Consider the following 15,476-nt stretch of genomic DNA (forward strand, 5'->3'; position numbering starts at 1 on the left):
TGGGGGTGTATTTATGTGATTGAGCCACAATTTAATCTTGTTAAATAAATAAACATGTTGTGGATCGTGGGTACGGCTCCCGTGATATGATTCGCAATGTGTAATCAAATAGTTAGTTGTATAACAATCGGATTATTAAAAGTGGTTTAAAAGGAATAAAATGCACATATGTTTCAAAGATATTTTAGAATCAAATAAATATGCCAATAATAACAGTTGAGCGACCATGCTAAAATCACGAAACCTGGGAATGCCTAACACCTTCTCTCAGGTTAACAAAATCCTTACCCGGATTTTTATGTTCACGAACTGTAAAATAGAGTCAATCTTTCCTCGATTTGGGGTTTGAACCGGTGACTTGGGACACCATAAATTATCCCAAGTGGCGACTTTGATTTTTAAATAAAATAATTCCATTTTGATTGTCACTTAAATTGGAAAAAAACTCCCTTATACCCCTTTCCGGGGTAGGAAAAAGGAGTTGTGACAACTCTCACAACTCTGCTGGGGATCGAACCCAGAATCTCTGGTTCAGGGTTCAAGAATTCGAGCTTAGAATAATTGTTATATTTGGCTTTTATTTATTATCTGGTTTTATAACATATTTGGGCCTAATGTGCTAAATGCTGCTTTTTACTGCTTTGATATTATCTGAACTATAAAAATAAGCTACTACGAAACCGTTCTCTTCTCATCTTTGGGGATGTGCACATTGGTGTGACTCCTCTTCTGTTAGTGTTATACCTTAAATTAGAAAGAGGCTCGGACAAGTTACAAAGCCATATGGCCTTTTGGTTCACGGTAAGTAGCCCCCCCTCGGCTCGAGTTGTCCACTCGGGTACACAAGTCTAGAACAACATACCCATGTTTTGAACTTAGAATAACTCAGCCTCATGCCGGATCCCTAGTAGGAACGCTTGTTTGTATCATATACATTTGACTTTGGCGACTCAACAAAGGGGTTGGGTCTGTTTAGGACAAGTGAACCCGAAAAAAAAAGACCAACCTGATGCATTTTTATGTGCTACCTGTGCATTTAATTTGTTTTGGACTGCATGTTGACCGACTTCTACATTAAGAGAGAAAAACCAAAAAATCTTTTAAGGAAAAGAAAAAAAAGAGACCAAGTGCGGAGAATGAGAGAAAATTTCATCCGTTGCCCAAAATCCGGTATCCAAAACATTCCGAAACTCTGCCAATTTTTTTGAAAAAGAGTAGAAAAATCATTTCAAAGTGTTTTTTGTTTTTTGCAGTTGTGTCAAAATTGGTCGAACTACGCGGGTTTGATTCTCACTGGATGTGGGATACGTAGGCAGCACTCATCGGGTCTAGCCCTGCTTTTTGAAAAATTTTGAAAAAATATATGAAACGTCATTATTTTGTCGTAAATAAAGTGGGTGATTCCGTTCTTCTCTAAATAGTCGAATGTCCCGATAGGATGTCGAATGCTAATTTTGCAAGAATAGCTGCTGACTGTGTTTTTGTCAAATTTTTGGCCAACTAGCGAACACAGCCCTAAAAACTTCCATTTCAAAGTGTGGAAGGGTCGTATTCACAAAAGTAGCCCTGATTTCTTGATTTTTTCAAAAATAACCCTTTTTGCTAATTTTTCAAATGAGATTCACTTTGTGTGTAAACCAATCACCCTAATCTAAATGTGCAGAATGAGCACGAGTCAAAACTTGCCAATGAAGGTCATGACCAAGATTTGTTTGGAACTGTACATGTGGTGGGAAGATCTGGGAACATCAGGACGAGAGTTGGTCAACCAGTACTTGGGAGGCCTCACCGGGTTATTGAAGATCATGCCTAGAAGATACATAATAAAAGCATTGGTTACATTTTGGGATCCAGCCCACAACGTGTTTCAGTTCTTGGACTTTTAACTCACACCCACTTTAGAAGAGATAGTCGGTTATGTTGGGAGTACTGAAGCTTTGAGACATAAATAGCTGGTTTCCCCGAGAGTCGTCACCCCTCACAAGTTTTTTGATTTGCTAAAAATAAGCAGGGGGGTCCAATATGCAGATTTGGCAGTTTGGTATTCTACCCCACAGTTCATATATTAGCGGTACGGATACATAGGGGGATTCGAAAACTCGAGGACCAAAATTTATAGCAAAGGGAATCGACTAAAACGGGAAGAGCATAGACGCTTTGCCATCATGGTGGTATTTTTGGGTCTTTTAGTGTTTCCCAGGAAGGACGAGAATATTGATGTACAGGTAGACGGGGTCATCAACACTTTGCTTACACAGGCCAAAAGCACCCTCTCACCCATGAGAGTGTCTGAAATATTCCGAGCTCTCACACCCTGCAAAACCGGAGTAGACTTTTTTGAAGGGTGCAACTTGTTGCTATAAATGTGGATGATTAAGCATCTATGTCATCGTCCTCAGTACATGAACTATGGGTCAACGGGGGAAAGCTACGTAGAGGAGTTTCATACAAGGGTCGACGGGTTCAACATGCCAGAAGGGGTTGCAGAATGGATATCTTGCCTCAGCTCCATCACTATAAATCAAATAGAATGGACGTTGGGTTGGCTTCCTGTTGATGAAATCATATACATGCCTGCCATCGGTCCTCACCTCCTCTTGATGGGTCTCAGAAGTATACAGCCTTATGCCCCATACCGGGTTTTGATACAGTTGGAGAGATGCCAAATAGTTCCAAAGGATGTGACCTTAGCACTCATGCAGTAGAGATCCATTCTGATGGCCAATTTCAGGAGGCGGTGGTTTGCCATATCTGAAGTGAATGCCAATACTTGACAGCAAACACCTGAGTGCATGATCTATCCAAGGGTGAAGTCTCGTTCGTCTACCTCGCTTGGTACAAAAGAAATGTTGAGTTTGGGAGACCATCCAAAAGACCCCATCTACAAGAATTTGTCGAAGCGTCACAAGAACAATGAGATTGGTTGGCCAAAGAAAATAAGTATAGTGCCACCATAAGCGAGCTGGAAAAGCAAGTTAGAGATCTTCAATTTGAGAATAGTTTGCAAGTCGCTGCGGATGAGGGTGAAAAGAAAAAGCTAGCCAAAGAAAATGACGCCCTCTGAGCCTAAATTCAGTAAATGAAAATAGCAGCCGAAAACCCCACCAGAAGTGCAAAAGATGAAAAGCTTATAGGTAACCTTAGGCAGAAAGTGGGTGAAAATGGTTTTGATCTGAAAAAGGCTAAGGGCGAACTGGCAAAGGCTTGAACAAAATTGGCTAAGAATGCGGAGGAACGAGCATGCTCAACAGTTGAAAGGCAAATATGACAATGGAATCATGGGGTTGAAGAAAAAGATAATCGTCCTTGAGAACGAAATGAGCAAGCAGTCAAGAGATTTCAAAGATAAAATAGAACACTGCTATGCCCTGATGTCAAAGATAGAGAAAGACCTGCAACAACTTCAAGAGAAAAATCATACTGCCGAAGAAGTTTTGGATGCCAAATTGCGGACGGTTGCTACAAGAGAAGGGTATTATCAGGGAGAGGGTTAGTAGAATTGCGGACTACATTGTGATGAAGTGCAACGAATGTGAAGACATGACCAGGTCCATGTTCTTCGCTTCGGTTATAATTTTTGTCTGATAAATCATGGATGACTTGTTTTTCCTCCAAGAAGATATGGCGCAATGGCCCGCAGCAAGGCCAACTGGAGCAGCAGTGGAGGCACTTATGTATTCTTGACTTTGTTTGTTAGAGTCTGTATTTTGTTGGTTTATTTTCGAGTCTGTATTGTCAGTTTGTTAGTTCATTTTCGATTTTGTGTTTTAAGTTTTCTTTTGATGATATCGGTCCGTTCATCGAGTCTATCAGCTTTTATGTTTAAATTTGTAGGGGAAGTCATCGTAATCAAGGTATTTTTTTATTAATACTATATTATTTTATGGAAAAATTTAAAACCCCCAAAATGTTTTTTATTTTATTTCGCACATGTTCCCAGAACTATGCTTGGTCTGATTCATGTAGAGTCATGATACGTAGGCAATCCCCATAAGATTCGATCACAACCGTGAAATGAAAAGAAAAAAAGGAGAGAAAACAAGAAAAACTGTAGGAAAGAAATAATGGAAAAAACAAGGGAGGAAAAAAGGAGAGAATAAAAGAACAAAAACAATAATTAAGCAAAGAAAAGCATGAATGAAAAAAGAGAGAGAAGTTGTAAAACGAAAATTAGTGAAAGCCGAGATAACACAGGCAACCGTTCGAATGCATAGTAGAAATGGTTAACTGCTTAGGCGCATTGCATCCCCAATATGCGGTTGCATATCTGTTAAGCCCTAATCGCTAACAAGTTTGTTGTTATCATCAAGTTCAAGCAGTTAGTGAGTTTGTTTGGCATTTTGGCAACTCACTCGTACAACACCAGGTCCAAAAACAAGTTGATCATGGCTAACCAAGAACTGGATGCATAGTGTTATTGATCCGTCAAGAGAGGAGTTGTATAAGCTGAAACACCAGATGGCAGAGATGTACCAGGTATGGGTAAAAGGGCATCCACCACCAACCTACCCCGCCAACCCTGCTTTCATCCAATCGCTGGCTCAATCCCAAGAACCTCCCACTATTGATTCATCTCCCGGCTTTCCTATTTACCACCATTACCAGGGAACCACTTCCTAAACACCACAAGCTCCACCACTCAAACCAGTTCCATAACCTCCTCTACCAGCCACCCCTATTTTCGTGGCACCCCACCCGCTACATTCCACCGATCCTCCAGTGAGCCTTTATTCCAGACCCAAGATAACCAATACTATCCCTCGGAGCCTACTTTCAATGCCTCAGAACCTTACCCCTACACTCCTCATTTCGACCTCCTTGTTGAGACTGAGAAACCACCTAAAAACCCAGAACCTGAGGAGATGTTCAAGAAGGTTAGAAGTTTGGAACAGTCGTTCAGAAACATGCAGGGATTGGGAGGCCAAGTGAGCGTGACCTACAAATATTTGGGTCTATTTCCTAATGTTCAGTTGCCAGTGGAATTTAAGATGCCGAAGTTTGATTTGTATGATGGGCACGGAGACCCGGTGTCCCACTTGAGGGGCTTCTACAGTAAAATGAGAGGAACGGGTGAGAAATATGAGTTGTTGATGGCATACTTTAGCCAGAGTCTGAGTGGCTCGGTATTGGAGTGGTACACTCATCAGAATCATAACAGATGGTATACCTAGGATTATTTGCCCCAAGCATTCGCCCGTCATTTCCAGCACAACATTGAGATTGTTCCAGATCATTTGTCTTTAACTAAAATTGAGAAGAAGACTAGTGAAAGTTTAAGAGAATATGGCTTTCGCTGGAGAGAACAAACGACACGAGTTAACCCCCCGATGGAGGAAAGCGAAATGGTGGAGTACTTTCTGCAGGCTTTGGATCCCACTTACTTTAGCCATCTAATATCGGCCATAGGCAAATTGTTCAACGAGGTAGTGAAGATGGGTGGCATGGTGGAAGAGGGGCTTAAATCAAGCAAAATCATGAATTACTCGGCTATCAAGGCAACTACCCAAGCCATTCAGAACGGTACTGGGGGAGTAATTAGAAAAAAGAAGAAAGAAGATGTGGCAACAATTGATTCAGGATCTTGGTTTGGACCCAGGGGCCCGTCACACCAATATACCCAGCATTGACCCCATCACCGAACCTACACTCAAACCTCATATAATCCACCCCAATAGTACTTCTCGTTACCAGACCCTCATATTTCTATCCACCATGCCCAGACATATACTCAACCTACTACCTACGCATAAGGGTGTGCCCGAACCCCACAAAATGCTTACCCTTCCCTATGAGCCTACCGAAACCATGCCGACCCTAGCTTCCAACCTAATCCACCATTCAAAAATGAAAGGTTGCAGCGGAAGAAAACCTTCACCCCGTTGGGGGAGTCTTATACCAGTTTGTTCCATAGATTGAGGCATTTGGATATGCTGAGGCCAATTGAGTCGAAATTGCCAAACCCACCTCCAAAGAATAATGATTACTCTGTTAGTTGTGACTATTGTTCTGGTACTCCAGGGCATGATACGGAGAAGTGCTGACCCTTGAAAAATGCCATCCAGGAGCTCATTGACACATACCAGATTAAAGTCCAAACTCCAGAGGCCCCTAACATCAACCAGAACCCACTACCAACCCATTAGGAAATAAACATGATCGAGATAGTACATAAGGGAGGGGAGCCGAAGAAGCCTTCACAGACCGTCATGATGATTCGGTCCTGTGAGGTCAAGCCAGTTAAAAAATCAATAGTTGAAGGATCATTGAACAAGTTGAGTAGGACAATTAGTGAACCATCTGCGGTAGTCAAGAAAGTATCCCCGAGTGATGTTGCAGCAAAGCAAGAAAAGTTAAAAGTAATTGTGCCAGGGGTGGCAAACAAGCCTATCATAATTGTAGAGGGTATCCGTACGGATCCGGTCATCATCAAGCCTGTAACCCGGTTGCCAGTAATCAGCACCAAGGCCATCCCATGGAACTATGAACGGGTGATAGTTACCTATAAGGGAAAGGAAGTGAAAGAAGAAGTCAATGAGGCTCAGGATTGACTCGTTCGGGGAGATGCTTTTCCCCGGAAGAGTTAAGGAAAGCTAGATCATCCAAAAGATAACCCAGTTCTAGTGAAGAAAGCAGTAACTAATGTAGAGGCGGAGGAGTTTCTGAGAAAAATGAAGGTACAAGATTATTCCATCGTTGAGTAGTTGAGAAAGACGCCTGCTCAGATTTCATTATTGTCATTCTTAATCCACTTAGACGAGCATCGTCGGACCTTGATGAAAATTCTGAATGAGGCTCATGTTCCCGACGAAATTTCAGTAAACCATCTGGAAAAGATCTCCAACAAAATATTTGAGGTGAACAGGGTCACCTTCTCTGATCATGAGTTGCCTGCGGAAGGTACGAAACACAACAGAGCTCTCTATCTTACTGTAAAATGTGAAGATTCTATGGTTACCAGGGTATTAGTTGACAATGCTTCTAGTGCAAACATCTGCCCTTTCTCTACACTGAACAAGTTGAAAGTGGATGATGAGAGGATTCACAAGAACAACATCTGCGTTCGGGGATATGACGGTGGAGGGAAAGATTCAGTTAGTGATATAGTGCTCGAGTTGACAATATGACCGGCAGAATTCACCATAGAGTTCTAGGTACTTGACGTGGCCCTCTCCTACAATTTGTTGTTAGGTCGCCCTTGGATTCATGCCGCTAAAGCAGTCCCGTCCACTCTGCACCCAGATCTACCAGGTTTTTGAAACCGTGCCGGTCTAGAAATTTCCAGAAGGGAAATGTTTTCCAACTCCAAAGATAACCTCCGCGTCAGTTATGATGGCCTTTGAAATGCTGAAAAATGATTTTGTGTCCGGTAAAGGTCTGGGTGCATCTTTGCAGGGTATCATACAGCCAGTTTCCCTCCCTGAAAATTTGGGTACGTTCGGTCTTAGATTCAAACCTACAACGGCAGATGTGAAAAGGGCTAAAAGGTTGAAATAGAAGGCGTGGGCACATCCAAAGCCTGTTCCACGTCTCTCTATGTCTTTTGTCAAGCCTGGGGCCAGGAAACGCTTAGTGACGATAATTCCAAGTTCTGTGGTCAACGTTGATGAGGAGTTAATTGAAAGGTTTCAGAGGTTGTTTGATGATGTGAACATGGTAGAGGTTTGAGAAGGTTCTACCAACGCGGACGTGCAGTTCGTTGGGCCGAATACAAAGCTTAACAATTGGAAGGCTACTCCTCTCCCTATCCAGAAGGAGTCTTAGTAGTTTGTTTTGCTTTCCTTTCCAGCTGGGTCATTCCAGGGTTATGACCCAGACTTTTATTTTTCACTTGTTGATGTACAAACCTTGTTATCCTTTATTTTCAATAAAATGCAATTTCCCTTTTCCATCATTCTCGATAGTTTTATTTTTGTTTTTCTTTTTTTCTCTGTACAGTTATTTTTATGCTGGTTTCAGTGACATGACATGTATGATGAATCTTCGGCCCAGTCTTAAAAGTCAATCTAATTCTGAAATAACAATCGAAGAAATAGAGTGTGATGATGAATCAGAATATGATGAGGATGAGGCCTTTGAAGAGATTAGTAAGGAACTTAGTCATTTTGAGGAAAAACTCAAGCCTAACCTGAATGATACAGAAACAATCAATATAGGGGACCCATGTAATGTCAGAGAAACTAAGATAAGTGCCCATCTTGAACTGCAAATCAGGGAAGAGATAATTAAAGCTTTGTTTGAGTATAAGGATATTTTTGCATGGTCATATGACGATATGCCCGACTTGAGTACTGATTTGATGGTCCATAAATTGCCAATTGATCCAGCATTTTCTCCCGTTAAGTAGAAGTTGAGAAAGTTCAAAACCGACATGAGTGTGAAGATTAAAGAATAGGTCACAAATTATCTTGATGCAAAGGTCATTCGGGTCACGCGGTATCTCACGTGGTTAGCATATGTTGTGCCTATGCCAAAGAAGGATGGTAAGACCATAGTGTGTGTTGATTACTGCGATCACAACAAGGCAAGTCCAAAGACAACTTCCCACTGCCAAATATCTACATTTTGATTGATAATTGTGCCAAGCATGAGATTGGGTCTTTTGTGGATTGCTATGCGGGATATCATCAGATTTTAATGGATGGGGAAGATGCGTAAAAGATGACATTCATCACGCCATGGGGAACATGTTGCTAGAGGGTCATACCTTTTGGTTTGAAAAACGCCGGGGAAACTTACTGAGGGCAATGATGAGCATATTCCATGACATGATACACAAGGAGATTGAGGTTTACGTGGATGATGTGATCATAAAATTCCGAAAGTAGTCGGCCCACGTCAATGGTTTGAGAAAGTTCTTCCAAAGGCTCCGTAGGTACAATCTTAAACTCAACCCTGCAAAGTGTGCATTTGGTGTCCCATCCAATAACTGTTGGGATTCATAGTCAGTCGGCGGGGTATTGAATTGGATCCGTCAAAGATTAAAGCTATTCAGGAATTGCCCCTGCCAAAGAACAAGACCAAGGTAATGAGTCTGTTAGGGAGACTGAACTACATCAGCAAGTTTATCGCTCAGCTCACGACAACTTGTGAGCCCATCTTCAAGTTGCTAAAAAGGTTGCTATGGTCAAATGGACCAAGGAGTGCCAGGAAGCCTTTGATAAGATCAAGGAGTATTTGTCGAACCCACCTGTGTTGGTCCAACCAGAACCAAGAAGACCTTTGATTCTTTATTTGACAGTCTTGGATCATTCATTTGGATGTTTATTGGGTCAACATGATATCACTGGCAGGAAAGAGCAGGCCATCTATTATCTCAACAAGAAGTTCACATCTTATGAAGTTAAGTATACTCCCCTTGAGAGGACATGTTGTGCCCTGACTTGGGTAGCACAGAAGTTGAAGAATTATTTGTCATCCTACACTACTTACCTCATCTCTCGCCTAGATCCTTTGAAGTATATCTTTCAGAAGCCCATGTCCATGGGAATGCTCGCAAAGTGGCAGATCCTGCTCACGGAATTTGACATCATATATGTGACTCGGACAACGATGAAACCCCAAGCTTTAGCCGATCATTTGGCCAAGAACCCAGTGGATGAAGAATATGAACCTTTGAGGACCTACTTCCTTGATGAAGAATTAATGCATATAGACGAGGTTGAGACGGATGAAAAGCCCAGGTGGAAACGTTTCTTTGATGGGGATGCTAACATGAAAGGCATTGGGATAGGAGTTGTACTCATTTTAAAACAGGGCATCACTACCCTGTTACGGCTCAGCTCCGTTTATATTGTACTAACAATATGGGGGTGTATCCAGTACAGGCCACAGGTGATCAAAAGAGAATAATTCAACGTTTGGCAGGTGGATTTTTCTACAATGGAGGAGTTTTATACAAATTTACTCCATATCTCGGATTGTTGAGGTGCATCGATGCAAATCAAGCCACAACTATCATGACCGAAGTACATTCTAGAGTCTACGGACCACATATGAGTGGGTATGTTCTGGCAAAAAAGGTTCTTCGAGTAGGTTACTATTGGCTCACCATGGAGCGAGATTGTATCAGTTTCGTGCGCAAATGTCATCAATGCCAAGTACACAGAGATTTGATTCATTCTCCGATATCTGAATTGCACAGAATGTCTGTACCACGACCCTTTGTTGCTTGGGGTATGGATGTCATCGAACCAATTGAACCAGTAGCATCTAATGGACACAGGTTCATTCTCGTGGCCATTGACTATTTCACTAAGTTGGTTGAAGCTAAAACTTCAAAATATGTGACCAAGAAGGCAGTGGTTGATTTTGTTCATTCAAATATCATTTATCGGTTCAGAATCCCAAAGGTGATCATCACAGAAAATGGTGCTAATATTAAAAGTCATCTGATGAAGGAAGTGTTTCAACAATTTAAGATTACACATCGCAATTCCACCCCATACCGCCCCAAGGCAAATGGAGCAGTCGAGGCAGCCAATAAGAACGTAAAAAAGATACTTCGGAAAATGGTGCAAGGTTCCAGGCAATGCCATGAGAAGTTTCCCTTTGCGTTATTGGGTTATCACACTACTGTTTGTACTTCAGTAGGTGCAATTCCTTATTTGTTTTATATGGCATTGAGGCAGTGATACCAGCGAAAGTTGAAATTCCATCCCTTCGGATTGTTGCTAAAGCCGAAATTGATGATGATGAGTGGGTTAAAACCTGTCTGGAGCAATTAAGTTTAATTGATGAGAAAAGATTGGCAGTAGTGTGTCATGGCCAGTAGTATCAAAAGAGAATGGCGAGAGCGTATAACAACAAGGTGCACCCCGAAAATTTGAAGTGGGTCAGCAAGTATTGAAACGCATCCTTTCACATCAGGCTGAAACAAAGGGCAAGTTCACCCCAAATTGGCAAGGGTCGTTCATCATAACTAGAGTGTTGTCTAATAGTTCTTTGTATTTAATAGATATAGAAGGCAAATGTGTAGATATGGCTATTAATTTTGATGCCATCAAAAGATATTATGTATGATTCCGCTATCTAAACACTTTATCCTTTGGTCCCCCTTTTGAGACTTATTTATTTTATTTCATACCCCCTTTTGGAATCAGTAGCGAAATTCAGAAAAATGAATGCAAAAGGTAAGTAAAGAAGTAAAGATGTAAAGAAGAGAGAAAAGAAAGGAAAAAAACGGAAAAAAAAATGAAAAGAAAGAAAGAAAAAGAAAAGAAAAGAAAAGAAAAGAAAAGAAGAAAGAGAGAAAGAAAAGAAAAGAAAAAAAGAAGAGAAAGAAAGGAAAAGAGAACTAACAAAAACAAAGCAATTCCTATGTCATGAACTATGTTCGACCTGATTCCTTCTAAGGATACGTAGGCAGCCTAACGGTTCGGTCCCATCAAAATAAAATTTGAAAAGTCTCCAAGCAAAGAAACTGGGGCAGAAGTTGTGGTTGTTGTAAGAGATCTGAATCCAAACGTTGTAATTTTGAACCCATTCAAGTTGTTTTATGCCTTTGTGATACCTTTTCTTTCTAACCCTACCCAAAAGCCACATTACAGTCCAAAGAAAGACCTTCCGATCAGTCTTCGAGAGATGCCAAGACGAGCAAGAAGAGGTGATTCATATAAGGGGCAACACTCCGTTCTGAGCAAGAAAATGAAAAATGAGAGGGTCTTATTGGTAAAAACCCTCACGGGCACCGTAAAGCGATGGAAAGCTGAGAGAAATTTAAAAAATGAGAGAGTCTTATTGGTGAAAACCCTCATGGGCACCATAAGGCGACGGTGAGTTGAGAGATGAACAAATGAGAGAGGTTTGTTGGTGAAAACCCTTCAGGGCACAACAAGCCGAATAAGGTCAGTGATTTGGTGAAATAATTGGGTTACGGAGATCCTGGGGCGCAAATATTGACAACTGAAAGGTGATTGGTTGAATAGGCTGGGCTTATTAATCCGAAATGCATGTCATGATTATTAATGCCAGCTGCTCCACTCAGATAAGTCTGTTGTCCTTTTCTCCCTCAAATAGTCATCTGGTTTTGGATTTTCTTTTATTCCTAACTTTCAAAGTCATTCATTTCATTTCTTTTGGGTTTATTCCTCTAAGGTTTTTCTAATATCAACCTTGTTTAAGCAAGTAAGAAAGGATTTCAAAGCTTACTACCAACTTTCAAATTGCACAAAGCATAGTGCGGCCAAAGCATACCAGAGATGGCATGATGTAAAGTGGTAAATAGGGTATCAGTGAAAGTTCCATTGGTTTAATAGTTTAGTAATCTTGTGGGAGATACAACGGTTTAGATAGAAGGGTCAAAAATGTAAAACAACAGTTTGGGTGTAGGGCACTCAGGTCATCTAAAGTCCTGCGGTTGAGAGTCAGTCAGAAAGTCAAACGGTTCTTGGCCAGTTCAAGGCAACTAGTCAAAGCAAAGCGCGGCAGCTGAGAGGCCACCTTCAGCAAGAATGCCACAAACTAACCACCATATTTTTAAACTAACAAGATTTTTTGTTGATTTGAAATAGGGGCAGGAAAATCCATTAGTTTCGGAGAAACCTTCCGTAAAGACAGCAATGTACCGGACAGGTTCGATCGTAAATTCTCAGGACCCTCCTGGATAATGGGATTTAATTTGCAGTTCTCATGACCTTCCTGGACAATGGGACCTAATTTAAAATTCAAAACATTCATGAGTGACAAGATCTAGCATAAGCTTTACCTTGAGGAAATATAAGTTCGCTTTGAAATTTTCATTCTTAGGATAGGATTCAATTCAAAATTTTTAGGACCCTCCTGAATAATGGGACTTAGATTTAAGACCTCCATTAGATAACAAGATTTAGCGTAAGTTCTGCCGTAGGGAAATATAATTTAGCCTTAAAGTTGTCACTCTTAAGATGAGATTTGATTTTAATTTTCAGGACCTTCCTAGATAATGGGATCTAGCTTTTAAAATTCTTTAAGATTTTCTGGTAACATGATTCAATTAACACTCACAGATGTGCCCAACTATCAAATTGGGGAATGAAAATTTCGTTTGTTTTGTATGCTTTGTTAAAATCAGACACCTACCTGGAGAACAAGGGAAGACAACATGAGTTTCAGGAATGGAAAGCAGTTCAGACCCAAGCAATCAGGCACCCACCTGGAGAAATATGAGAGGACAGTTCAAAGGAAAAATAGTCGCAAGAGGAAGTAGTTCCAGTTCAACAATCATGAGCCCACCTGGAGAACAAAGAGAAAACAAATCAAGTTTCGAGGAAAAGCAATTAAAGTTTTGGCAATCAGCGCCCACCTAGACAACAAAGGAAAAACAATTCAAGTTTCAAAGGAAAGGAATACAATTCAAGTTCAGCAGTCAGGAGCCCACCTGGAGAACAAAGGGAAAAGCAATTCCAGTGTTGGTAATCAGGAGCCAACCTGGAGAACAAAGGGAAAAGCAATTCAAGTGTCGGTAATCAGGAGCCCACCTGGAGAACAAAGGGAAAGCAATTCAAGTGTTGGTAATCAAGAGCCCACCTGGAGAACAAAGGGAAAAGCAAATCAAGTGTTGGTAATCAGGAGCCTACCTGGAGAACAAAGGGAAAATAAACTCAAGTGTCAGTAATCAGGAGCCCACCTGGAGAACAAAGGGAAAGCAATTCAAGTGTTGGTTGGTAATTAGGAGCCCCCCTAGAGAACAAAGGGAGGCAATTCAAGTTTCGAGGAAAAATCGTGTAAGTGTTGGTAATCCGTAACACAGCTGAAGAACAAAGGGAAAGCAGCAATATTCAAAGGAAGACGGTGCAAGTTCGGCAATTAGGCGCCCATCTTGAAAACAAAGGGAAAACAAGTCTAGTTTCGGATGAAAGGAAGATAATTCAAATGTTGGTAAGAAAGAAACAATGTTCAAAGGAAGACGGTTCAATTTCAGCAATCAGGTACCCGCTTGGACAACAAAGAGAAAGCACCTCAGAATACGATTCAAGTCAGCAACAAAGGAATTTCACCTGGAGAGTACAAGTAAACAGAGCAATAGAAATTGCAAGATCAAGTTTGAAGATATAGATAGGATTCTTGTAATTCATAGATCATAGTTTAGTCTAGCTTCTTTTATTTTGTCTTGGTGAAATAAGGAGTTCACCTAGTAGCAACAATAGTGAAATCACAGCTTCCTAATAGTCCCAGCTACCGAAACTTCCCAAACTACACTGACCTGATTCCTTTATATCCAAGGATATGTAGGCAACCTCGGAAGCATGGTGCGGTCAAATCTTTCAAAAATGCTTCCCACGGAGTATCCAAACGGGCGAAAATCACTCGTATCTGCTCACTTTATCATTGCACGAGAACTCTTCATGTTTTCGAACAAATAGAGGCAACTGTGAGCACGCGATTTTTGCCCTATGTGAATTATTCCCATAAAATACAAGAACAATAATTTGTTCCATTTTTTATAATTTTATAGGATTTTAAGGAAATTCGTGCTAATTATTTGCATTTTCTGTGCATATTCACTTTTATTAAAAATTCATGAAAAGCCAAAAATATCATGCATCACATTTAGGTTTTATTTTATATTTTTTGGAATTAATTACCAATTATTTCTTTTATTAAAAACGAAAATCACAAAATAGCTCATTTTACACCTTTTAATTTTACTCTATTGATTTTCCTTTTAATATAGGATTAAGTAATTTTATAATTGTTGTGACTAGGCAATTAGTTTAATTTTAAAACTTAGATTAATGTAGGAGTTAATTTTAGTATTTTATTAATTAAAGAAAAAGGAAAGGAGAAAAAAAAGAAAAAGAAAATGAATTTGGGAAGGAGATTCATTTAAATTGGGCTGGGAATTAACCCAATTCACCTCCCAGCCCAAGTCTCACGCCTGCCCGTCCAGGTCCAGCCAAAATTACCCCACTCACTAACCCGCCTGGCCGACCCGACCCATCCCGTCCCTAAATATACACACAACACAAAAAGCCCTAATCTCCCAAGAGCTCAAATGATGCCTCACTGTTCAATCGTCTCTCTCGCCAAAACCAAGCCCCAATTCATTCCAGATTCAGGCGAGTGAATCTAAACTCGCCTCACGCGTCTCCCCCTTCTATCCTCCTGCCATTTTATAATGGTTTCTGACACTAAAGATTCCCCTCCCCCTCACTCGCCTGAATTCGAGATATAGCTCGCGATTGGAAGGTTCTGAGAACGATCTTTGGATGAGTGTGAGGCGTTGGATCGATTTCATTAAATCTGAGACCCACATTCATCAGAGGTTCATTTTCAAAAAGGCCCGGATCCCATTTTGTAAAGGAGATTTTGGGGGGGGGGGGTTAAAAAAATTGGACAGGAAAAAGAGTTTGGAGGATTTTTCAGCTTCTGATTTCTCTTCTCTGAACATTTTTCTTTTAAGAGTTTCTTTCAAAGGTTCAAAGAAGCATATACATTTTTTTATCATTGGAATTTGGCTTTGTGTTCCAAAGAGATAAAAAAAATGAATTGAGGTCATT

This window comes from Nicotiana sylvestris, chromosome 6 (genome assembly GCF_000393655.2).
Source record: "Nicotiana sylvestris chromosome 6, ASM39365v2, whole genome shotgun sequence".
Taxonomy (NCBI): Eukaryota; Viridiplantae; Streptophyta; class Magnoliopsida; order Solanales; family Solanaceae; genus Nicotiana; species Nicotiana sylvestris.